Source organism: Dama dama, chromosome 14 (assembly GCF_033118175.1).
Source record: "Dama dama isolate Ldn47 chromosome 14, ASM3311817v1, whole genome shotgun sequence".
Classification (NCBI taxonomy): Eukaryota; Metazoa; Chordata; class Mammalia; order Artiodactyla; family Cervidae; genus Dama; species Dama dama.
The window spans coordinates 35,196,680-35,222,196 of record NC_083694.1 but is presented as its reverse complement, the minus strand read 5'-3'; the positions used below and the strand labels follow the sequence as shown (position 1 = coordinate 35,222,196).

General features: G+C 40.4%; 1 long non-coding RNA gene across 1 annotated transcript in view; it reads right to left on the bottom strand.

The window, feature by feature from the left end:
* Window positions 1–25,517, bottom strand: part of LOC133069609 (uncharacterized) — a 78,776-nt gene that overhangs the window by 15,569 nt on the left and 37,690 nt on the right. Inside the window, exon 2 of the long non-coding RNA XR_009695911.1 lies at window positions 10,124–10,491. This is a non-coding gene — a long non-coding RNA (uncharacterized LOC133069609). The remainder of the gene's footprint in view (window positions 1–10,123; window positions 10,492–25,517) is intronic.

Here is a 25,517-nt window from a genome sequence, read left to right as displayed (position 1 = left end):
TTGTCACCATCAGTTTCCACATATATAAAGAGGGCATAGTAAAATGCCTTGTCCCACAGTATTCTTAAGAGGATTGAGCAAAATAGTAGATGTAAATTGTCTAACATGGTGCTTGACAGTAAGCACTCAACAAATGTTGTTGTTATTCCATCGTTGAGTTGTGTCCAACTCTTTTGTGACCCCATGGACTGTAACCTGCCAGGTTCCTCTGTCCATGGGATTTCCCAGGCAAGAATATTGGAGTGGGTTGCCATTCCCTTCTCCAAGGGATCTTCCTAGCCCAGGGATCAAGCCCACATATCCTGCATTGGCAAGCAAATTCTTTTACTGCTGATCTACCAGGGAAGCCCCCCAAAGTGTTAGATACTACTATTTTCACTGTCATTATTTATAGTTGAGAAATCTGAGGTTTAGAGAAGTTGTGAAACTCGGTCAAGGTTACCCACTAGCAAGATCTGGGATTCAAACCCCTATCTGCCCAGCTTCCCTTTAAATCCCAGCACATAGCCTTGGGGAGAGGAGAATGCCCTTCCAACTCTGATGACCTGGGAAAGCTCCATGGAAGAGACATCACTAGAATCAGGCCCTGCTGGATGGGTAGAGTTTCAAGGGCAGAAATGATGGGAAGGCACTCCAATTTTTGCCTGACCTATTTAACCTTACTGAAATTATGTCTATAATTTAACAAAACCCAAACCTCTCAAGACTTCAGCCTTCAGAACTTCTGCCAAAACAAATTTCAGGCAGGTTAAAGAAAAATGTCCCTGGATTCCTTCAAGATACTCACGTGAAATGTGTAGAGAAAGCTTGCGTATTTAAAGCAGAAATAAAAATTGGACCACAAGATTGCTACAGCTGATCGAACACGGTGTCCTAAAGAGGCAGACCACAGACATCCTCGTGAGCTCTGAGTGTTAACATGAGCTTGCAGAGACCACGGCACCATGAACGTGGCCCTGATCCATGGGGTGGAGTGGAGAAATTTCTGCTGCCACAAGCATTTCAGGAGGAAACTCGTAGGCTTAAAAATGTAGTCCCTGAGTCCTTGGAGATACACTGACAGGTTTTAAATCACTTATCAATGAATTGCTCTTTCAGTGCAATCCACCGGGGAAGAAAATCAGAGCCGCTAACAGCCTAAGTTTCTCTACCAGTCCAATCAGGGCCTGTGTGTGCAGAAAGGGCTTCCTTAGGAACTTCCCTGGTGATCCAGTGGTTAAGAATCCACCTGCCAGTTCAGCGACACAGGTTCGATCCCTGGCCTGGGAAGATCCCACATGACATGGAGCAACAAAGCCTGAGCGCCACAGCCACTGAGCCTGCACTCGAACGCCCTGGAACCTGCAGAGTGCAACACGAGAAGCCAATGCGATGAGAAGTCCGTGCACTGCAACTAGAGAGTAGCCCCACTTGCCATGACCAGAGAAAGCCTGTGTGCGGCCACAAAGACTGAGCACAGCCAAAATGATAACAATAATAATAAAATTTAAAAATAAAGAAAAGAAAAGGCTTCCCCTAACTCATCTAACTAGAGGCAGAGGCAGGGCTACTAGGTCTTACTCTCCTGGCCCCCAGGCTAGTGTTTCTTCTCCACCACAGCTCCCTAGTGGTAGGTAAAGAACCCACCTGCCAGTGCAAGAGATATAAGAAATCTAGGTTCAGGCCCTGGGTTGGGAAGATCTCCAGGAGTAGGGCATGGCAACCCATTCCAGTATTCTTTCCTGGAGAATCCCATGGACAGCAGCCTGACAGGCTGTAGTCCATAGGGTACCAAAGAGTCGGACACAACTGAAGCGACTTGGCACAAGCTCAGTCAGCCCCAAAGGTTCTCTAGAAGGTGCCTGGAAGAGAGCACATTGATAGTCTTGCCCCCAGAGATACCCCTGAAGGAAAGGGGCTTTAGGAAATTCCTTTTATGCCTCCTTAAAAATCCCCTTTACATTTTATCCCTCTATGGGAAAAGTTTTTTTTATTTTTCCATCCATCCAAAAGCTTTTTCACTTAACCAGCTTGTTCATTTATTCATTGATTCAATGAATATTCATGAAGCACTTATCATGCACCAGACACTGTGCTAGTTTCCATGGAGATGGCAGTGAAAAGAGGGGATGACAGTTCAGTTCAGTCACTCAGTCATATCCGACTCTTTGCAACCCCATGGACTGCAGTACGCCAGGCCTCTGGGTCCATCACCAACTCCTGGAGTTTATTCAAACTCACCTCCATTGAGTCGGTGATGCCTTCCAACCATCTCATCCTCTGTCGTCCCCTTCTCCTCCCGCCTTCAATCTTTTCCAGCATCAGGGTCTTTTCCAGTGAGTCAGCTCTTTGCATTAGGTGGTCAAATTATTGGAGTTTCAGCTTCAACATCAGTCCTTCCAATGAACATTCAGGACTGAATGTTCCATTAGGATCCTGAAAGGATCCTCCCTTAGGATGAACTGGTTGGATCTCTTTGCAGTCCAAGGGACTCTCAAGTGTCTTCTCCAACACGACAGTTCAAAAGCATCAATTCTTTGGCACTCAGCTTTCTTTATTGTCCAACTCTCACATGCATGCATGACTACTGGAAAAACCACAGCCTTGACTAGATGGACCTTTGTTGGCAAAGTAATGTCTCTGCTTTTTAATATGCTATCTAGGTTGGCCATAGCTTTTCTTCCAAGGAGTAAGTGTCTTTTAATTTCATGGCTGCAATCACCATCTGCAGTGATTTTGGGGCCCAAGAAAATAAAGTCTGCCACTGTTCCACTGTTTCCCCAACTATTTGCCATGAAGTGATGGGACTAGATGCTATGATCTTAGTTTTCTGAATGTTGAGCTTTAAGCCAATCTTTTCATTCTTCTCTTTCACTTTTATCAAGAGGCTCTTTAATTCTTCTTCACTTTCTGCCATAAGGGTGATGTCAACTGCACATCTGAGGTTATTGATATTTCTCCCAGTAATCTTGATTCCAGATTCATCCAGCCCATCATTTCTCATGATGTACTCTGCATATAAGTTAAATAAGCAGGGTGACAATATACAGCCTTGACATACTCCTTTTCCTATTTGGAACCAGTCTGTTGTTCCATGTCCAGTTCTAACTGTTGCTTCCTGACCTGCATACAGATTTCTCAAGAGGCAAGTCAGTGGTCTGGTATTCCCATCTCTTTCAGAATTTTCCACAGCTTGTTGTGATCCACACAGTCAAAGGCTTTGGCATAGTCAATAAAGCAGAAATAGATGTTTTTCTGGAACTCTCTTGCTTTTTCGATGATCCGGTTTCCATGGAGATGGCAATGAAAAGGGGAGATGACAATCTCTACCTATATTGAGCTTACATTTGAGTGTATGGGGAGGGATGGTCTAAACAAGATAAATTTGGTCCTTTGGAAACAAATACTAAGGAGAAAACAAAGAGGAAGATAGATAGGAAGTTGGGGGAAGCAGGGGGTAGGGATGAAATTTGGGGTAGGATAGCCAGTGAAGGACTTACTGAGAAGAGGACATTTGGGAAGAAGTCCCACAGGTACCCAGGCAAAGAGACCAGCAGAGCAAAGGCAAAGGTAGTATACCCAGCACATTAGAGGGAGGAAGCGGCAGAGTGGTGGAGCGGGGTGTGGCTTTTCTCTGATGGAAAGGAGTGAGAAGGGGTGTCATTGGAGAGTTTTGAACCAAAGAGCATCTTGATGCACCTCAAGTTTCATTGATTCACTTTGATCATTGCGTAGAGACAAGACTGAAGGGGATGGGGTAGGCAATAGGAAGATTATTCAGTTACTGAATTCACTAGAGCTAGAAGGTATTTTCTGTTATTTTTGAGGTCCTCCAAATGCTAATGATCATTCTATTTCCTCTATTTCCTAAGCCCTGTAAGTTTTTCTACCTTGGCATCACGTGTAGGGAACAAACTCCAGTATATATTCCCACTCCTGCTTGTCCCCACTAATTCTGAACAATGAGGCTCTGAAACAAAGAACGACAGGGAAAACTGAATTGACAGCGTGAAAAATACTTCACACCGGTTCTCTCAACACCCACTCAAGTCTCCTTCTTATGCATCTTCCTTTACTTCAGAGGCTGGAAAAATGAAAAATACGAAGATATTTTCCAGACTTTCTTATAGCCAAGGCTTCCAAGGTGGTTTGAGTTCCATCAAGCAGACACACTGCTTTAAGCCTTGAAGGCAGAAGTGAGCAAAGGAAGGTGGTGGTCATGTAGAGAAAGAGGGACCTTCAGGAAAACATGATGTGTGTGTGTGAAGGGGGGGGTGCAGGGCGGAGACAAGAGTTCTCTGGGGAGAGATACCTTTTACTGCCAAAGGTGAAAACTGCTGAGCAGTAATGCAGTGACAGAGAGACATGTCCTCAAAATATATTCTCCTGGATACACTGTCCTTGGCTAGTACCCACAAGCCCTCTTAGAGATCTTATAAGCTTCCAGTTCAGGTAATAAATCTTTTCTGATTGAATGAGTCCAAGATGGCTGCAGAAGATCCAGCTATCTAATCTAACTTTTAGGCTTCAGGAAGGATATGGAAACATAAGCAATTTCATCAGTGTTCTGCCTCAATTCCAAGGATACTTACCGGAAATCCTTCACAAAAAATTTTAATTTACATCTCATTAGTCATCACAATGTAGTCACATGGCCACATTTAGTTTCAAGAGGGCTAGGAAATGTAGAGATTTAGCTAGACCCATTTTCATCTCAGTAACAAAGGATAGCTGTTAGTAAAGAAGAAAATGGAAATTGGATAGTCAGCTTGCAGTCTCTGCCACAAAAGTATGAATTCTTTTAGAGCTCTTGATAACTATTGTTAAATAGCTTTTCAGAAATGTTTACACTCTTCTCATCATAGAAAATGAAAAATATAGCATGGGGAAACAGTTAAATGTACATGTCCAAATGTATAACTGTAGTCATAAAATTGTCTCTTTGTATCAACAAAATTTTTCCACAACTATTTAAGTGCCTAAAACACACCAGGCTCTGTTCTAGAAACTAAGAAGCAAGTATCGAATAAGCATGCAAAGATCCTCACTCTCAAGAGAACCCAGCTGCAAAATGTGTCACATGAGGGACCGTGCTATCATTTATATGGAGTTTTTAGAGTTGGTCAGTTTGATGTCAGTGATGGTTGATAAGTATTGTGATTTGAGTTTTGGAATGGTTGACCTGAAGCATTCTTTTTGACGTAACTTGTTTAAATATAGAGTCTGTGGTCTGTTGAAGGCACTGAGAACATGTGAGAATAAAGTTATGTTGCCAGGATACGTTAGCACATGGTATGTTACTCACCTAACTGCTCTCCAAGGTGCTCTCATGTTTAGGGATGGGGAAAGGAAGCCTTGCAGTAAAACTATCTCATCTAAGATAGTGATCCAGTTAAAGACATACCAGAAGTTAGAAGTGTGTGCAGGTACTTGCAGCGTATCTGAAAGCAAGATCAACAACTAGTTTAGTGTTTAGTACTCCTTTTTTTTTTGGCAATAAACCTTTTAAGTTACAATGAATTCAAAAAGAAAGAAGACATGAGGAGAACATGGAGGGGACTGTGAGGGGTGTATTATGATGCGAGGGCAGTGGCAGGAGAGGGAACGTGGTAAGTAGTAGGCCTGAGCATGACACTGTATAAAAATGCGGCCATTCCATCCCGTTGTACCTGGGAATCATTAAAAATGTGAGAGAGGGACATGATGTTATGAAAGCAAATACAAGGATAGAGGCACTATTAACACAGTGCCTGGCACCTAGTAAGCCCCCTCTGAGATGTTAATTATACAGATCTTATAATTAGTATTGTTCCTTCATCATAAGCATACTCTGGCAGCATCATGGAGGATGAGCGGGGAGTTGTGAGATTAATAAAGAGGATTTGGGAAGTTGTCAGTGGTGAAGAGAAGGTAGGGAAAAGAGATTATCAGGAGGAGAACAAGACTTACTGGGAGATAAGGTAGGAAGAAGAATCTGGGATTCCTACATGGGTGTCTGGTTATATGGTGGGACCATTCACTAATAAAGAACATATAGGAAAAGGAATATATTTGTGGTGGCGGTGGGGGAGGTGAGATGTCCTGGGAACCTCCAGTTCAACAGGTCCTCTTACATCCCAATTTTCTGTTCCAACCTAAAACACCGAGGTCTTGCCATTTCAAGCGACCTGCTGGACTCGGAATTTCTGTTAGAACAATGTGGAGAACAAGACCAATTGTCAGCTCACTCTTTTCTTGCAAACTGCATGATATTTCTCAGGGACTTTGAAACCTGTTAGCTAATGTCCTAGAGGAAGCAGGGCATTTGCTTGGGTTCCTTTCACGTCTAGTGTCATGGGAAGAGGCTCATCAAAACCGAGTTGACAATTTCAGTCCTCCTCTGCTCATGTCAGGGATATCAGGTGAGAGAGCGGACCAGCAGCGAAGGCCGCTCCTCAGCCTCAGTGATGGAGAGCTAGCTGGCCCTTCGGGAGATCTGTGTGCCCACCTGGATTGTTTAAGGTAAGAGCTGAGAAAAAAATTAAAAAGGTGCTCAAGGACAGCCCGCCTGTGGGACTAAGTTAGGAGTAAATTTTATATGGAATAAATTCCTGGTAAAACATCCCCACTCCTAAAATGCAGAATATATTTATATTAGGTATTTTGGAAAAGCAAATTATGGACTTAGAAATTAAATACACATTATTGAATTCTGTTTTACCTGCAGCTCACTTATTTTCAGGCCCAGCATAATTGCTTTCAGACCTCAAGCCTGCTGAGTTGGTGATTTCGTTTGGCTCTGCAGAGTCATTGAGACTCAACTCCAGGCCCAGGGATAACAGTGCCCTATTTCCTCTAGCCCCCAAGAGGGTCAAAAGTGGAGCCCACACCAAAGAGGAGGGAGATGAGTATTTGGGTACCTCTCTGAGTCTTTCCTTCACTCACCCAGGCCACTTGATTAAGTTAAACCCAATCCAGGCCCCTTCCCTGCCCCCATACTCAGGTAGCAACTTTTATTGTTTTTTAGAAATATATGTGTGCCATGTAGCATAGTGAGTCAGATCGGGATTAGAATCTCATTTCCGCTTCTTGGGAACTCCAAGTTAACTTTATCCCTCTGAGCTTTCAGTGTCCACACGTATAAAATAGGGCTAATAGTAGGATTATAGTGCTGTTGTAAGACTGATTAAAATAACAGGATGCATATAAAAGTCACAGCATACTACCTTGTGTTCTATAACTTGCAGATCTGTATATAAATGATATTACGGTGAGATAGATCAAAAGTGCATATTCAATATGGTCAGTGCATATACAAGGCCAGGCTATACAAGTCTCCAATAATAAATCACTGAATCTTAACTAAAGACTTTTTAGTCAAAGCCAATATTCCAAACAAAGCAATGGCATTGGTCATCTACAGTCTTTCTGTGAGGGGAGAAACAGGACATAATTACTTTTACAGAAGTTCCCACCAATTATTTTCAGAATACATAAAATCTGATGTGTTCATCAGGGAAATCAATTTGTGCATTCTGGAGTCTTGTCTCCAGCAGTGACAATTAAAGTTGGAGAAATCACTGAGCACTGCCTCTATCTTTCCAGAACCCTTCCTGTTCATGGGTTAATTCCTCCTTATTCCCCAAAGATTATACCTGTAAAACTTTAGGTCTTAACACAGGAGATTCAGTTACCCTTTTTATTATTCACTTATCTTCTGTTCCCATGCTATTATACTAGAAGAATTTTAACCACCCAAATACCATCTAAAACCATGTAAATGTAATTTGCAAGAAAACTTCTGATGGGTCCCTTTGGGCCTGTTTGCTATAAGCTTAGTAACAGAATGTATTTTAAGTGAGTCTCTTTTTTTCTGGCTAAAATTTCACATTTGCCCCATGTTTATACAAGAATGTGCTTGCTCTCTCCTGGGCACTAAGCTTCATCCTCCATGTTTCCTCTGGGGTGTAGTTTTATAATGGACCAGTGGTTTTGATGACTTCCCAAAGTTCTTGCTTCTACAACTCATGACTGAAGAGATGAAAGCAGGGGCCAACAGCAGGAGAAAAATGTCTTGAGAACCCTTGTCTTCAATGCTAAACCTCTCAGGATCTGGGGGCAGCAGTACCAAGCAATTGTAACAAATGTGGGAAGAAATAGAAATTAAATATCATTTCTGATGAGAAAACGATCATAACATCTTAAGCTCAGATGATCTTGGATGAACAGAGTGTGTCCCACACAGGGAAGACTCCAGCTCTTCCCTTTTCCAGTTCATCTTTCATTCCACTGGCATTGCCCTTCTATGACAACAGCTGTGATCAGTCAGAGCTCGACATAAAATCCTTCAGACTTTGTGATGATTGCATCAGCCTGGCACGTGAGCCTTTAATGTTATGCCTTCCCAGCCTCATCTACCATCCTTGCCCCTCACACCCCTCCAACCACACTGAATTTCTTCCTCCAATTCACCAGGATTTGCTTGCTCCTAAGTCTTTGCACTGGCTGTTTCTTTGGCTTGTTAAAATCCCATGCATTTGTCAAGGTGCAGCTTAAATACAATGTCCTCAGAAAAAGTCCATACACCTGTAGCTGGCATCCTCGCTTTCTCTCCTGTGTACTTGGGTACTTTTTAACAGACCTCATTAAAACACTATACAATGTGGGGCTTCTGAGGTTGCTCAGTGGTAAAGAACCCCCCTGCCAGTGCAGGAGACACAGGTTCAATCCCTGGGTTGGGAATACCCTGGAGGAGAAAATGGCAACCCATTTTAGTATTCTTGCCTGGAAAATCCCACAGACAGAGGAGCCTGGCGGACTGCAATCCATGGGGTTGCAAAGAGTAGGATACAACTGAGACTGTGAGCATGACACACTTATTTGTATGCACTGGTTTTTTGGTACGTCCCTTTCCCCTATTTTACAGTGATATCTCAAAGGGTAGGATGTTTTGTGAATTGTATGTGCTCCAATGTTAAAAATAGTAAATGAATTTAAAAATGAGTGTATGAACCAACTCAGCACAATGGGCCAATGATGGATCTTTGAGAAGATGGTATATTAAGGAGGGACACACTCTCTTCCTCTACATTGTCTGGACTATTCAACTGTTATTTTGTAGCAGGTTTACCAGGAGCACACAACAATAGACCCCTGGGGACAAATCTTCTGTTCGCAGAAAGGCAGGTGCACCTCGGTAGGATGAAAGAGACCTTTCAGGTTGCCGACCCTTTAGATCGTAAAAATTTACCAAAGAGAGGATGGCGTGATAAGGTGTCCTCCATGAGAATGGAGGGGAACTGTGTGGGAGAAAACAGGGCACAAAGATTCTTTGGCAGAAAAATCACAGCTCTGTGGGCTGGGAAATTCTTCCACTTAAGAGTCATATGCTCTGGAATGTGCAAGGGGAAATAGTCTCAGTAGGGTCTTGACTCAGCAAGGCCTGGAATTGATGTTTGGGGCTGCTCCGCAAGGTCCTGGGGCATTTAGATTCACAGTGGTGTGAGCCGAGTTGCACACGCCGGCGTGTATCAGTACAAGCCTTAAATCAGAACCACCCGTTACACCCTCTCCCCTCTCCCTGGCTCAGAGTTCTGCCCCCCAACCTCCCCCTTCACTGCAGGCTCATTAAGGCTTTTCCCAGTGCAGAGACACTGCATTTTGGGGACTGGTGGAGCGTTTGATATTTTCCACTCTGCGTGTCAAGGGCATTTACAGTCGGCGTCAGAATGTTATGTCGGTCTGAGGAGGCACTTTGAAGTGTTTGTGGTAGAGGCCACATGTGCAGGCAAGATGTGCCTCCTCCCCATCCCCGAGTTCCTGCTCAGCTCTTTCCCAGCGTCATGTGACAATGAACAACACTGCTTAACCCTTTACTTCTTGGCTAGCTGTTTATGATCCCTGTCTGTGTGCATGCCCAGTTGCTCAGTCATGTCTGACTCTTTGGGACCCCTTGGAGTGCAGCCCGCCAGGCTCCTCTGTCCATGGAATTTCCCAGGCAAGAATACTGGAGCGGGTTACCATTTTGTGCAAGGAATCTTCCCAACCCAAGAATCGAACCCGTTATCTCCTGCATCTCTTGCATTGGCAGACGGATTCTTTACCACTGAGCCACCTGGGAAGCCCCTAATAATCACTATTATTATTATTTGAAAAGGTACTTTACCTCTTCCTACATCTGAGCTTTGGCGACAGTGTGGAGCCTTTTCTTCTTATCTTCTGGTTACCCCTTCTTGGAACCCTTTCGTGGCAGTTTTTGCTACCACTTTTCATGAACTTACATGCAGAAATGTATTTCCCCAGAGGACACACAGAGCAAATGCATATCTTTTAGTATTACATAGATAGTAAAAGCAATGGGATGCTTGACACTTTCTCACCAACGCAGAGCCGGTTCAGAGATGCTCAGCAGTCTCCAACAGCAGGGAGCCCCCAAATGGAGCCTTTGTGTTTTCACTTTACTAAATGATAATTCACAGGTAGCCCTTCAAAAGTCACTCAGCCTATTTCATGAAAGTCTGGGGATCTGAAACCCTGAAAAAAAAAAAAGAGAGAAAAACATGAGACCTTGAGAGAAAATATTATCAGCTGACCTAAGTGTCTTACTTAGCTCTGCGGTTTGGCTCATGCAATGGAGCAGGCCTGAGATTGATGACCTCCTAAGCTTTCAACTATGAGGTTCAGCAATGCTCCGCAAGCTTGGAGAGGTTTTGAATTTGGCAGGATCTGGTGGGTGGAGAAAAAGGACTCCTCTCAGAGACAATAGGCGTCAGTCTCTCTTGAGATCAGTTCATATTCACAAAGCACTTGGCAATCCAGTGAGAACAAAAGAGGTTTTAGTGAACATAAGCCATTTTCAGACACCCAAAGATTGAGACCTTTGGGCCAAGGTGCCTTGGGTTCTGTTCCACCACCAATATCTTTGGAGATATTGACTATCAATGAAATAATCATCTGCAATGATAGCAGTGTTTGTATTTTAATTTAGGGATCGGAAGAACAGAAGAAATATGCCTTGACGTTAGACTCTCAAATACCAATAACGGTTACAGTGTGTTAGACAGTAATGTGCTTGAGAAAACATTATGTTATTTCAAGTTTATAATAACCCTACAAGGTAATTCCTATTGTTCCTATTGGAAACCCAGACAAGTTAGTAATGTACCCAAGGTCATATTAGGAAATGGAGGATGTGGGACAGGGACTCAAAACTTCCTGACTTCAATGAATATCTGTGTTATTAACCTCCGTAACACAACTGTGCCCATACAAGGTCAGAGTTAGCGACCTTGTCATTTCCTAGGACAACTCCTAGGACACAGCCTGCCCTTAGCTCACATTTTCCTAGCTCTGAGTCAGGAGTGTTTTATAAATACCTACTGAATGAAGGAATGAGTGAATGGCCTTTAACAAGCCTGGGAAAGGCATTGAACCCTAAGGCAACATCTCTCAATTTCTGTAATGAAAGCCTGACCTGGGACATCTCCAATACAAACAGGACACTTTCCCAAAGAAGTCAAGGATTCAAGTCCTTGGAGCCAGGAATTCATGTTTCCCTGTCCAGAAATCCCTCCCAGATAGCATAAAACTCATGGACTCCCTACATGTCTTTCTTCCTATGCCACGGGCCCTAAGCTTTACTGTTCTGCCAACAATTAGGCACAAAGAAAGCAGATTGAAGAGAACACCAGTTTACATAGTTTGTTAGAATAACTTTGCTATTTATATGTGCTCTGCGTGGGTTCAAGCGCTTTTCTAATAGGGCATTTGCATTCTTGTGAGGGGTCTTACTAAAGTGAGAAAAGTGAAGTGGCCAAAAGGAGAGTTAATAAATAGTGTCTTGTCACAAAGATGTCTTGTCTTTTAAGTGGATCCCAGGAGGGCTGCTAGGATGGGATTAGGGGAGGGGTATATCATGTTTTATTTTTTAACATTGGTTGGAATGAAAAACTTTTCTAGTCACTGTGTCCTGGAAATAAAATATTTGATGTGGAATAGTGTCCAGGACATATGACCCCTAAAAAGCCTACTTGGCCCAAAGCTTGAACCATGTTTTCAATCAAATGCTGCTTTGAATACCCTCTGTGCATTTGACAGTGGAGACCCCAATCTGACCATTCCCTTATAAGTCTTCTCCCTTTATATGGCTCCCTCTGCTTAAATGAGCTAATTAATTTTTGTCTCTAAGGTCCCAGAAAGAAAGAGATATGTTTTTCCATTGCTGAATGGATTAATCCAAGTATTTTTTAATGGTTTCAGAGTTACATTGGCAGCTGATTCTCACAGAAGAGGTGATTAGCAGCTAAATCAATTTTAAATGAGGCATTTGTCATGATTCAGCCTACTCATAAACCTAAAAATTAGCAACAACAACAACAATAAAATCCCTAAAGGTCAAAACTACAAAACTAAGAGGACTAAGATCTGCTTTATTTTTAAATTATTAAAAGCAGTTGGTGGTCCTTTGTCTGTATTACTACTAAGAATTTAATTTTGTCTTTATTCTTTCATTGTCCTTCAAGTTCTTTACAGTTTTTGATTTATATCTTCTGTCTTCCTCTTGTTTCATATTTTCCATGCTTGCTGATTCACAGCTTTCATCCTTTACATCTCCTCATGTTTTCTCACTTGAGAGTGTGTGTTTCAGATCTGAAGTAGGATGGGAGACCAGCGGGGCTCCATGAAGGAGAATGTTCATGGTGAAACCAAGCAGCACTCTGTAGGGCTCCTGGGCACAGAAGCCTTTCCATGCCCCCCCATTTCTTGCAAGGAATAGATTCCATGACCTTCCATGAGTTCTGAAGGGCTGCTAATCAGGGCAGGGAGGGGATAGAGAGACAAGGGAGGAGCAGTCAGGAAACAAGCGTGCAGCCTTGGGGCAGAGTCCTGATTCTACCTTAAGGGACACACAAAACAATATCTTCAAGCTATTACAGAACTGCAACCCCCAACAAGTGGAATCATTCTTCACTCCAGAGAAGACTGACTGAGGCCAGATTAAAGAAACGAAGAAGGTCATCAAGATTAGGAGACAACCTGAAGCCAAATTAAAGGAGTGCATGTCCTGCACACACCTTAATCTTATTAGCAACCCTGCCCTTGAACCATTGCTATAAAACTCCTCACCAAATCCTTCTAGGTTGGGACACACAGGTTTTGAGGGCCCGGAACCCACCGGGGCCCTCTTGGCCTGGCAAAGCAATAAAGCTATACTTTTCTATTTCACTCAAAACTCTGCCTCTGAGATTTGATTCAGTACCAGTGCAGGCCAAGTTTTCAGATCAGTGACAAATCTCTGTCTGCAGCATTATTCACCTTCAAGTGAAAAAATTTCCCTGGATCTTTCACCTGAACACCTATCTTTCCTTTGCTGTTTGTTTCCCTCTTCATCTTCATTGTTTTTCTCTTTTGTCACCTTTTAAATTTCCTCTGCTTCCTTTCCAGAGGGAATACAAACAGCTATTGTTCACTAAGTACTGATTATATGCTAAATATAATATTGAGACCTTTACTTTATGTCACTTAACCATAACTGGAATCCTAAAATGCAAGTGATTCTCTCACCATTGTACAGGTGATGGATCAAGTGCCTTGCCCAAGCCAGTGAGTCAACAGAATCAAGATTCCACCCCTCTCTGCCCTAGTCCATGCTATCTCTACTGATCATTTCATTCTCCATTTTCCTGCTGACCTCATGCCTGAGTTTTCACTTTAAAGTCTGAATATCTGAGGCTTGAGATCTTGATACTGGGTTCAATCTTCCTTAGGCTTTGGCAAGGGTGTGTCAAGGTGAACAGGAGAGTAGTTCTTTAGTTCTTTTTATCAGTGTTATTTTATTTAGATAATTTTTCCTTCTTTTAAATGCAGCTTGTTTTTATTGAAGAATTTGTATTTTATCTTAGGGTGCAATTTATGAAAAATGAGACTAAAATTAACTTTCATTAGCAAAAACATTCATTAAAAAAAAATTAGTCCACATGTAAAGTTTAAAGTCTTGTTGGTGGCGCTAGTGGTAAAGAAATTGCCTGCCTACGCAGGAGACATAAGTGACACAGGTTTGATCCCTAGGTCGGGAAGATCCCTTGGAGAAGGGCATGGCAACCCACTCCAGTATTCTTGCCTGAAGAATCCCGGAAGAGATTGGGCAGAGAAGCCTGGCAGGCTACAGTCCAAAGGGTCACAAAGAGCTGGACACGACTGAAGTGACTTAGCACACATGCACACATTAAATCTTTTTAAGTGTTCAGTTTAATTTTGGGCTTCCCAGGTGGCAACAATGGGGTAAGGGACCTGACTGACAATGCAGGAGGTTCGATTCCTGGGTTGGGAAGATCCCCTGTAGTAGGAAATGGCAACCCACTCCAGTATTCTTGCCCGAAGAATCCCATAAACAGAGGAGCCTGGCAGGCTATAGTCCATAGGTTCACAAAGAATCAGACATGAGTGAAATAACTTAGCAGGCATGCACATAAAGCTTAAGCATTTTGATTATCATCTAAAACCATTTTATTGCCATAAATTCAAATGATGCAGTGAATAAGAACCAATTAACATTTTGTGCCTTAAATAGATTAGAAAAATAGTGATCATTTCAAGTATTAATATAAAGGCATTAGGCCATAAACTGTAGAAAATAGTTCAAGAACCTTTTTTATTTTCACCTTGAAAGTTTTAGGGAAGGACAAAAACAGCTAAACAAAGAATTGTCTACTCACCTTCCTTTTATAAAAGTTGTGTTAATAATAGCTTTACTATTAGAGATTTGGTGATGACTTTTCCTCTTAAAAGGTGATATTTTACAAAAGTTAAATGGTAACTTTCGGTTCCTTCCCAGCTTGAAATAACTTATGTTATATGATTTCAATGCTGATAAGGAGAACTTAAATAGGAAAACGAAATTCAAGTTTTCTAAATGGAACTCATATATTTCACATTTATTTTTTCTTTTATTATTTTCGTGTCTACAAATAACTCATAGTCAAGATCATGGTGGTGGAAAAAAAAAAAAAAAAGATCATGGTGGTGGTGTTTGTTGTTGTTCAGATGCTAAGTTACGTCTGACTATTTGTGACCTCATAGACTGCAGCACACCAGGCTCCTCTGTCCTCCACTATCTCCCAGAGTTTGCTCAGATTCATGTCCATTGAGTCAGTGATGTTATCTAACCATCTTATCCATTGCCACCTTTTTATTCTTTTGCCTTCAGTCTTTCCCAGTATTAGTGTCTTTTCCAATGAGTTGACTCTTTGCGTTAGGTGGCCAAAGTATTGGAGCTTCAGCTTCAGCATCAATCCTTCCAATGAATATTCAGGGTTGATTTCCTTTAGTATTGACAGGTTTGATCTCCTTGCAGTCCAAAGGATTCTCAAGAGTCTTCTCTGGCACCACAATTCAAAAGCATCAATTCTTCAGCACTCAGCCTTCTTTATGGTCCAACTCTCTCATCCATACATGACTACTGGAAAAAAAAAAAAAAAAAAACACACAGATTTGACTATATGGACCTTTGTCAGCAAAGTGATATCTCTGCTTTCTAATACGCTGTCTAGGTTTCTCATAACTTTCCTTCCAAGGAGAAAGCATCTTTTAATTTCATGACTAAAATCCCTGTCCACAGTGATTTTGGAGTCCAAGAAAATAAAATCTATCACTGCTTCCATTTTCCCCCGTCTATTTGCCATGCAGTGATGGGACCTGATGCCATTTTCTTACTTTTTTAAATATTTAGATTCAAGCCAGCTCTTTCACTCTCCTCTTTCACCTTCATTAAGAGGCTCTTTAGTTCCTCTTCACTTTCTGCCATTAGGGTGGGTGGTGTCATCTGTATATACGAGGTTATTGGTATTTCTCCTGGCAATCTTGATTCCAGCTTTTAATTCCTCCAGCCTTGCAATTAGTATGATGTACTGTGCATAGAAGTTAAATAAGCAGGATGACAATATACAGCCTTGACTTACTCCTTTCCCAAATTTGGAACCAATCCATTGTTCCACGTTCAGTTCTATTACTTCTTTACCATAATACAGGTTTCTCAGGAGGCAGGTAGCATGGTCTGATACTCTTGTCTCTTTAAGAACACTCCACACTTTGTTGTGATCCACACAGTTACAGGCTTTAGTGTCATCAACGAAGCTGAAGTAGATGTTTTTCTGGATCCCTTGCTTTCTCCACAATCCAGTGAATTCTGGCAATTTGATCTCTGGTTCCTCTGCCTCTTTGAAACCTGACTTGTAAGTCTGGAAGCTCTTAGTTCACATACTATTGAAGCCTAGCTTGAAGGATTTGGGGTATGACCTTGCTGGCCTGGAGAATTCCATGGACTCTGTATAGTCCATGGGGTCACAAAGAGTCGGACAAGACTGAGTGACTTTCACTTGCTAACGTGTGAAATGAGCACAATTTTACAGTAGTTTGAACATTCTTGGCATTGCCCTTCTTTGGGACTGGAATGAAAACTGACCTTTCCTAGTCCTGTGGCCACTGCAGAGTTTTCCAAATTTGTTGACTTACTGAGTGCAGCACTTGAACAGCATCATCTTTTAGGATTTGAAATAGCTCACCTGGAATTCCATCACCTCCACTAGCTTTGTTCAAAGTAATGCTTCCTAAGGCTACTTGACTTCACACTCCAGGATGTCTGGGTCTAGGTGAGTGAGCACACTACTGTCATTATCTGAGTCATTAAGACCTTTCTTGTATAGTTCTTCTATGTATTCTTGCCACCTCTTCTTAATATCTTCTGCTACGTCCTTACAATTTCTGTCCTTTAACATCATGTGTGTGAAGTGAAATCGCTCAGTCATGCCCGACTCTTTGCAAACCCATGGACTGTAGCCTACCAGGTTCCTCCATCCATGGGATTTTCGAGGCAAGAATACTGGAGTGGGTTGCCATTTCCTTCTCCAGGAGATCTTCCCAACCCAGGGATTGAACCCAGGTCTCCTGCATTGCAGGCAGACACTTTACTGTCTGAGCCACCAGGGGAGTCTTTAACATCATACTTCATAGTAAAAGATTGAATAATTTTTCAAATACATCATTTCAACAATGCAGCAGAATAAAGATCAATATATGAAAATTTTATTTGTATGCACGAGCAATGAACAATCTGAAAATAAAATTAATAAGATAATGTCATTTATAATAGCATTAATTGCAATTGTTGGTGAGGACCTGGAGATATTATAACACTCATACCTTGCTCAGAGGAAAATAGAATGGTATAGCCACTTTGGGACATAATTCTTCAAAATGCTAAATAAAGAGTTACTATTTGACCCATCAATTTCAGTAGATATATACCCTAGAGAAATAAAACTATGTATACACAAATACATGTACATGAATGTTTATATTGAATGATTTATAATAGCCAAAAAATGGAAAGAATATCAATGTCCATCCCTGAAGAATGGTGGTATACCCATACAATGGAATATTATTCAGTATTAAAAATGAATGAAGCAATGGTATATGCTACAACATTGATGAAACTTGAAAATATTGTACTAGGTGAAAGAAGCCAATTAGCAAAGACCCCACATTGCTTGGATATACTTATAAGAAATGTTTAGAATAGACAAACCCATAGACAGAAAGTAAACTAGTGGTTGCCTGATATTGGGATGCAGGAGGGGAGCAGGAGTGGGGAAATTGCAGTTAATGTACATGAGGTATCTACTTAGCGTGTTAAAAATGTTCTAAAATGAGATTTTGTGGGTGATTGAACAACTTTGTGAATATACAAAAACCCACTGAGCTAAACAAAAAATGTATTGAGAGAAACCTATTCTGGGCAAGTTATAATGTTAGTTGTACAAAAATAATTATGACATGATCTCTGTATTAGAAGAAAAAAACAAAATACTAATTCATCCATATTAAAAGGAAAAGTGCCAATTCACATTCACCAATTTAATTAAATAGACAAAAGTGATGAAAGAAAACAGGAAACATGGAAAAATATTCACTCCTACTATTAGGCAAAGAGATTCAACTTAAAATAGCAATTAACTACTCTTCTTTTTAAACAATTAACCAGAAAATTTGAATACAAACTCCCTGTGCTGGCAAGGGTGTGGTGAAATTGGCCATCTCATGTGCAGATGATGTCATTTAACTCAAAACTCCTTTGAAAAGCAATTTGTAAATATACATCAAGGACAATAAAAATATTCATACTAGTTGACCTACTAATTCTACCTGTGGTGCTCTATCCTAAAGAAATAACTTGAAGAATGAACCTATTTGAGAAAGTAAAGAGAAGGAATATTTATTAGATCTCTACTTGATGCTAAGCGCTTGACCTATATTATTAGTTATGTATTCTTTGTTTCACTTACAGACAAGGAAACTCAGGTTCTGCAAAATTAGGGCCCCTATATCAGTCACACTGCTTGTAAGAGACGGAGTTGGGCTTATCTCAGATGATCCATTCCAGTGGCCCTGGGCTCTCAGCTGCAATGGTGGTTTTCCTGGGGGAAAAACATCCCTCAAAAGGTAATTATCATTTTACCTTTGGCATTGATCATTCCTGAGTTTAAGATGCATGTTAAGTCACAGACATTTCTACCTGTAAACTATATGTCCCTGCATGTCTAACAAGATATCTTAGTGTTTTCCCGTGTATAAAATTTTGCATGAACACATTATTCTATACAAACGTAAAACTCTATCAAATTGTGACTTGAGTTTTTAAATTTAATACTGAGTTTCATAGTTCATATTTCTCTGATGTGTAGCAATTAGGTTGTTTTCATTTTGTTGATCTCACAGACTGAGTTATACCAAACATCCTTGTGCACATCTCTTTTCACACATGTATGAGAGCCTCTCTTGAGTCTCTACTACTTGAACAGGCTTCAAGTAGTAGACTTGCAGAGTATTGACATGTTAAAGTTAAATGTTGCAATTGCTCTACAAAGTAGTTGTACCAAAGCAGACTCCTACAGTTATGTGCCAGGTTCCCAATTCCCCACATCTTCTCCACCATTTAGTGTTATCAGACATTAAGTTTTGCCATTCTGGTGGGCATTAAATATTATCTACATGCAATTAATTTTTTTAAAGTAAAAACAAAGCAAATACATAAAAATTTCCTGGGCTATTTGTTTCTGGATATCTTTTATAAAAGGCAAGCAGACATAGTTAAGCCACTTGATTTTCCACCATTTAAAGAATTTCCAAAGTTTTGAGTTTACCAGTACTCAAAGATATTTTCTAGATATCAGAAGGTATTTTCTAGATATAAACTAGTCACTGAATCTCACTCTATTTTGAGACCTCAAGGCAGCCTAGGTTGAATTTTAACACTTTCTACACAGAAGTTATGTAATTAGACCAAGCAACTTAAAATAGAAACAAATTCATATTTATCCCAAAATATTATTGAAAGAGATAAACGAAATAAGTAGTACACTTAGTCCAGTGCCTGATCAAAATAAGCACAGAGTAAAAGTGTTGATAATATTAATAGAGAAAACAAGGAGTTCCAGAAAGACATCTACTTCTACTTCATTGACTATGTGAAAGCCTTTGACTGTTTGGATTACAACAAACTGTGGAACAGTCTTAAAGAAATGAGAGTACCATACCACCGTACCTGTCTCCTGAGAAACCTGTCTGTGGGTCAAGAAGCAACAGTTAGAACTGAAGATGAAACAACAAACTGGTTCAAAATTGGGAAAGGAATACAACAAGACTGTATATTGTCACCTTGCTTTCTTAACTTCTGTACAGGGTACATCATGTGAAATGCTGGACTGGATGAATCACAAGCTAGAATCAAGATTTTCAGCAGAAATATCAACAACCTCAGATATGCAGATGATACAAGGGCAGAAAATGAAGAGGAATCAAAGAGTCTCTTGATGAAGATGAAAGAGAAAAGTGAAAAAGCTGACTTAAATCTCAACATTAAAAAAACTAAAATCATGGCATCCGGTCCCATCACTTCATGGAAAGAGAAGGGGAAAAAGTGGAAGCAGTGACAGATTTTATTTTCTTGGGCTCCAAAATCACTGCTGACAGTAACTGGAGCCATGAAAGTAAAAAACTCTTGTTCCTTGGAAGACAAGCTATGATAAACCTAGCAGCATATTAAAAAGCAAAGGCATATTTCACTCCATATAATAGGCTCCAGGTTCATCCACCTCGTTAGAACTGACTCAAATGCATTCCTTTTTATGGCTGAGTAATATTCCATTGTGTATATGTACCACAGCATCTTTATCCATTCATCTATTGATGGACATCTAGGTTGCTTCCATGTTCTAGCTACTGTAAATAGCACTGCAGTGAACATTGGGGTACATGTGTCTTTTTCAATTTTGGTTTCCTCAGGGTGTATGCCTGTTAGTGGGATTACTGGGTCATATTGTGGTTTTATTCCTAGTTTTTTAAAGAATCTTTGGACCATCTTTGATAGTGGCTGTATCAATTTACATTCCCACCAACAGTGTAAGAGCATCCCCTTTTCTCCATACCCTCTCCAGCCGATGGAAATTTACTCTATGATTCAGGGAACTCAAATGGAGGCTCTGCAGCAACCTAGAGGAATGGGATGGGGAGGGAGATGGGAGGGAGGCTCAAGAGGGAAGGGACATATGTATATCTATGGCTGATTCATGTTGAGGTTTAAGAGAAAACAGAAAAATTCTGTAAAGCTATTATTTTTCAATTAAAAATAAATAAATTTAAAAAGAAAAAAAAAGCAAAAAACATTACTTTGCTGGTTTTGTATGTTAGTTGCTCAGTCATGTCTGACTCTCTGCCATCCCATGGACTCAAGCCCACCAGCCTCCTCTGTCCAGGAAATTCTGCAATCAAGTGTACTGGAGTGGGTTTGGGTTACCATTCCCTTCTCCAGGGGATCTTTCTGACCCAGGGGATCTGTATTGCAGGTGGATTCGTTACCATCTGAGCAACCAAGGAAGCCCAAAGAAAGCTGAGTGCCAAAGAACTGATACCTTCAAATTGTGGTGCTGGGGAAAATTCTTGAGAGTCCCTCCATCAGCAAGGAAATCAAACCAGTCAATCCTAAAAGAAGTGAAACCTGAATATTTATTGGGAGGACTGACGCTGAAGCTGAAGCTCCAATATGTCGGCCACCTGATGTGAAGACCTGACTGACTGGAAAAGACCCTGATGCTGGGAAAGACTGAGGGCAAGATGAAAAGGGGGTGGCAGAGGATGAGATGGTTAGATAGCATCACGACTCAGTGGACATGAATTTGAGCTAACTTCAGGAGATGGTGAAGCACAGGGAAGCCTGGCATGCTGAAGTCCATGAGGTCACAAAGAGTTGGCCACAACTTAGCAACTGAACAGCAACAAATTGATAATAAGATTGAAATAGTATTTGGTCACCAGAACATTTGGTTCAAAAAAGGATCTTCTATGGTAGCAAAAATTTTACATGTGTTTGACTATCACGGTGAGGGGTAAGAAAATCAAACTCCTGGCTTTGGCCTTTTTTCTAAGTTGTTATGTGTGGAACTCTGAAATATTTCTTAGTGTTTTAATTAATTGATATAAAGATTAAACACTGAGAAGAGCCCACTTTGTGGGGTGGGCACATGTCAGCTTCCTTCCTGTCGTCATTATTATGTGTCTTGGCACAAATCTAAATTTTTTTTTACCAGATTGGTCCATATCTCCAGTTAGGTATAGAGAAGGAAGTCAGTCAGAAATAAATTCAAACTACTCAAAGCTAACCCCTTCACTGGTGGCTCAGCGGTAAAAAAATCTGCCTGCTAAAGCAGAAGACGCAGGTTCAATTCCTGGGTTGGGAAGATCCCCTGGAGAAGGAAGTGGCCTCCCAGTCCAATATTCTTGCCTGGGAAATCCCATGGATAGAGGAGCCTGGCAGGCTAAGTCCATGGGGTCATAAAGAGTCAGACAGGACTTACTGACTGAATAACAACAACGGAAAAGACAAGACTTAATGACTGAATAACAACTCAAAGCTAATCAGTATGAGTTATTTGATCATAAAGAAGGCCTTTCATGGAGAAATCCTGCTGATCCTCCAAAAAGCAGTCACCACATTTTCTTGGCCATTCTGCATATAGCACACTTGGGAATTGTTCATGTGAAAACCTTGGCTAGTAGCATTGCCCAGTGGCCTGGAATTGATTTTGATATTGGAAGGATTATAAACCAGTATTGTACATGCCAGGCTACTCAGCATAACTCAGCAAATACACCTACTCTTCCAGAAGGCAAAGCCAAAATTCTTGATCAATAATCCATATTGCTTTTTATATTGTATCTCATGGATAATAATGAGTTCAGTAGATTTCACCTAAAAATGCTTGGTAAAGTTCCCACTCTTATCTCATATCTCTCTGTCAATTTTTGGCAGTAGTAAACTCTAGAACATTCATGAAGGGAACAATGAAAACTTGGATGGGTGTCATATCCAAATTTAGATCTTATCATCCTTGAAAAAATAATAAAGCTAAGAGAATATTGTGTACAGTATGTAACTTGTATCCAGTGATAAATATTTCAGAATCCTTTCTACATAGAATCTGAAAAAAAAAAAAAAAACTGTTACCTAAAAGTTTTAAGTATTTTTCTCCTTTCTGAAAAGTGCAGGCTTGACAAACATTTGAGGTGGTACATCCCTTTGACCTGGCATAACTTTCCCCAGAGAAAATTACTTAAGTAAACAAAGAACAAATATCTTTCCTGGGATGAAGATGTTTGAATCAGTGGAACTCTAAGGAGTTAAACTGTTTTCCACAGTAATGAAGAGGATTCCAACTAGTGGAGACAACAATGTATTTCTGGAAACTATTTTCTTTAGAGGAATATTTCTTTCCTAGAATATTTCTTGCCTGTTAGATTACATTACTTAATCTTAGACTTATGAACGTGTTATTTATGTTGCTAAATTGTCCTTCCCACATTGCTGACCATAAGTGATCAAGCCTAAGGCAAAATATTTTAAAAAATCACTCTTTTTTTTTTTTAACAAATAGGTTGTCTTGCTCTTTGGAGGAAGTTAGCATGAGCAGCAACTCCAACTATACCAACTAATGAGAATAAGATTTAATTTACAGGCTTTCCTGGTGGCTCAGACAGTAACGATTCCACCTACAATGCAGGAGACCCGGGTTCGATCCCTGGGTTGGGAAGATCCCCTGGAGAAGGGAAGGGCTACCCACTCCAGTACTCTTGCCTGGAGAATTCCATGGATAGAGGACCCTGACAGGGTTACAGTCCATGGGTCCTCTCAAAGAGTTGGACACGACTAAGTGACTAACTCTTTCACTTTCATCCTGTATTATTATCTTTAAACAATTTATTCGACCCTTCTATTTCTTAACACCTCTCTTGACTGTCTTTTAATTAATGAGCCTTTCTAACCATCTAAGTAATAGAAATTTACCACATAAAGTCTAAAAGAGGTATCCCTAAACACTGGCCAGTTCTTCTCCAAGTTGTCATTCAATCCTTTTGCCTTCAGGCTATGCCATCTTCATCATATGGTTTCCAAGTTACCATGCTCATCTGCGTCATACTTTGCAAGGGATAAATCATAGAGGCTGAAGCACAGGAAATCTTTATTGTCCAGACACTGAGGTAGTATATATCACTTCCAGTCAGATTCCACTGGTTAAAAGCCAACTGTGAGACACAGATTTAATGGGAATCCAAAAGATAGACTGTGGGCCTAGGAACATTCCACCCTTCTAGGTCACCACAGAGCTCCAAGCTGGGCTCCCTATACTATATAGCAGCTTTCCTGCTAGCTATCTATTTCACACATGGTAGCATTGTCAATGCTATTCTCCCAGTTTGTCCCACTCTCCCTGCCCACCTCCACATCCACATGTTCATTCTCTCCTCTGAGCCTTTAACCCTGTTTATTCATCAATCAATATTTTTAATTGATAGTTTACAGTTGTCTTTGGGAGGCTACAGTTCTCATTTTCAGTTTATTGGAAGCTGAGGCAGGTGGGGATTTTCATATTCTTGAAGTCAGGGGAATAAATTTGCGTGCAGAAATTCTTATGGCTACATGTGTATTCTAGTCTTTATAGTCGCCCTTCGTAAATCAGGAGCCAAGACCAAAAAACATAGAGAAAAGTGGAAGCATGATTCACAACACTTGTTAGCGGAAGAATGAAGAAGGAAGCCAGACTGGTATTCCTAAAGCCCAACCCGAAGTTGGCTGCTGATCTCCAGCTTGTAGGGCCAGTTGAATCATTACAAACAAACTTCAGTTATCTCCACAGAACTGAGAGGATCAGTTTTAACACTTATAAATTAATCAGAAATTTATTCTGTATTTCTGTATATATCTACTATACTCTTAGATACTTTCTTTTTCCTGCAAAAGTCAGCTTTATTAATCATATGGAGTTGGACCAATGTGGCTTCCTATCAATATAATTGAGTTTACCAAGGATGGGTCATATACATTTCACAGTACAAATAGGCTAGTAAGGCATCACAGTGCTAAAGGTTCAGAAGGTCACTCTAAATGCAGCCTGGTCACCTGCAGAGCCTGGAGGTGCATCCATTTAGTGTTATCTGACTCTGCACCTTCTAATGACTACACCTTCTGATGATTCTCAGGAACCACAAAATGAAAGATGCAGTACGTCCTCAGTTTTCTGCAAAGGAAGAATCTGGACTTTTCACACACATTAATAATGTATAGGGATAGATACTCAATATTTTAAGTGCCTGAGACAAATGAATTTGTTTAAGCAGTCACTTAATGCTTATCTTCTTAAATTTAGCAAAGCACTTTGACAGGATCTATGAACAGGTGGGGGAGGAATAGCTATGAATAAGCAATCTAGGTAACTTCAGACTGTTGTGAGAGATAAAAATATATACATCTATTGACTAAAGGAGACAAAGGTTCGAATATGCCTACGTTCTGGAGATCTAATGTGCAGTATGGTGAATAGAGTCAATATTATACTGTATCCTGAAAATTTGCTAAGAGTTGTATCTTAAGTGTTCTCACCATAAAAAATCATAACTATGTGAGGTGATAAATATATTAATTAACTTGATTGTGGTAATAATTTTATAATGTATGCATACATCAAAACATTACACTGTACAACTTAAATATACATAATTTTAATTTGTCAATTATACCTTAAAAACTGGAAAAAGAAATATATAAATTTAACTAAAATATATGGCATAATCACTGTTCTGAAGAAGAAATATTAACAAGGCATACTGATAGTACAGAAGATGAATGGATTAATTGTGATTAGACAATATCAAAGAAGGCTCATAGGGGAAATGATACTTAAGTTGGGACTTGAAGGTAGATTGGATTACAGATGGTGGAGCTGATGCAAGAAAATTTATGAGCAAAGGTGATGAAATAAGCAAGTTCAGATGTTTGGGGAGTAGAGAGTAATCTGATTTCATGGAAACAATTCAGTCATTATTCAATAAACATTTATTGAGTGCCTATTATATGTCAGATACTATCAGAGGCACTCCAGAGACATCTATGAACAAAAAAGATTAAAACAAAACAAAAACCCTGTGTTAGATCCTTTACGGGTGGGAGGAAT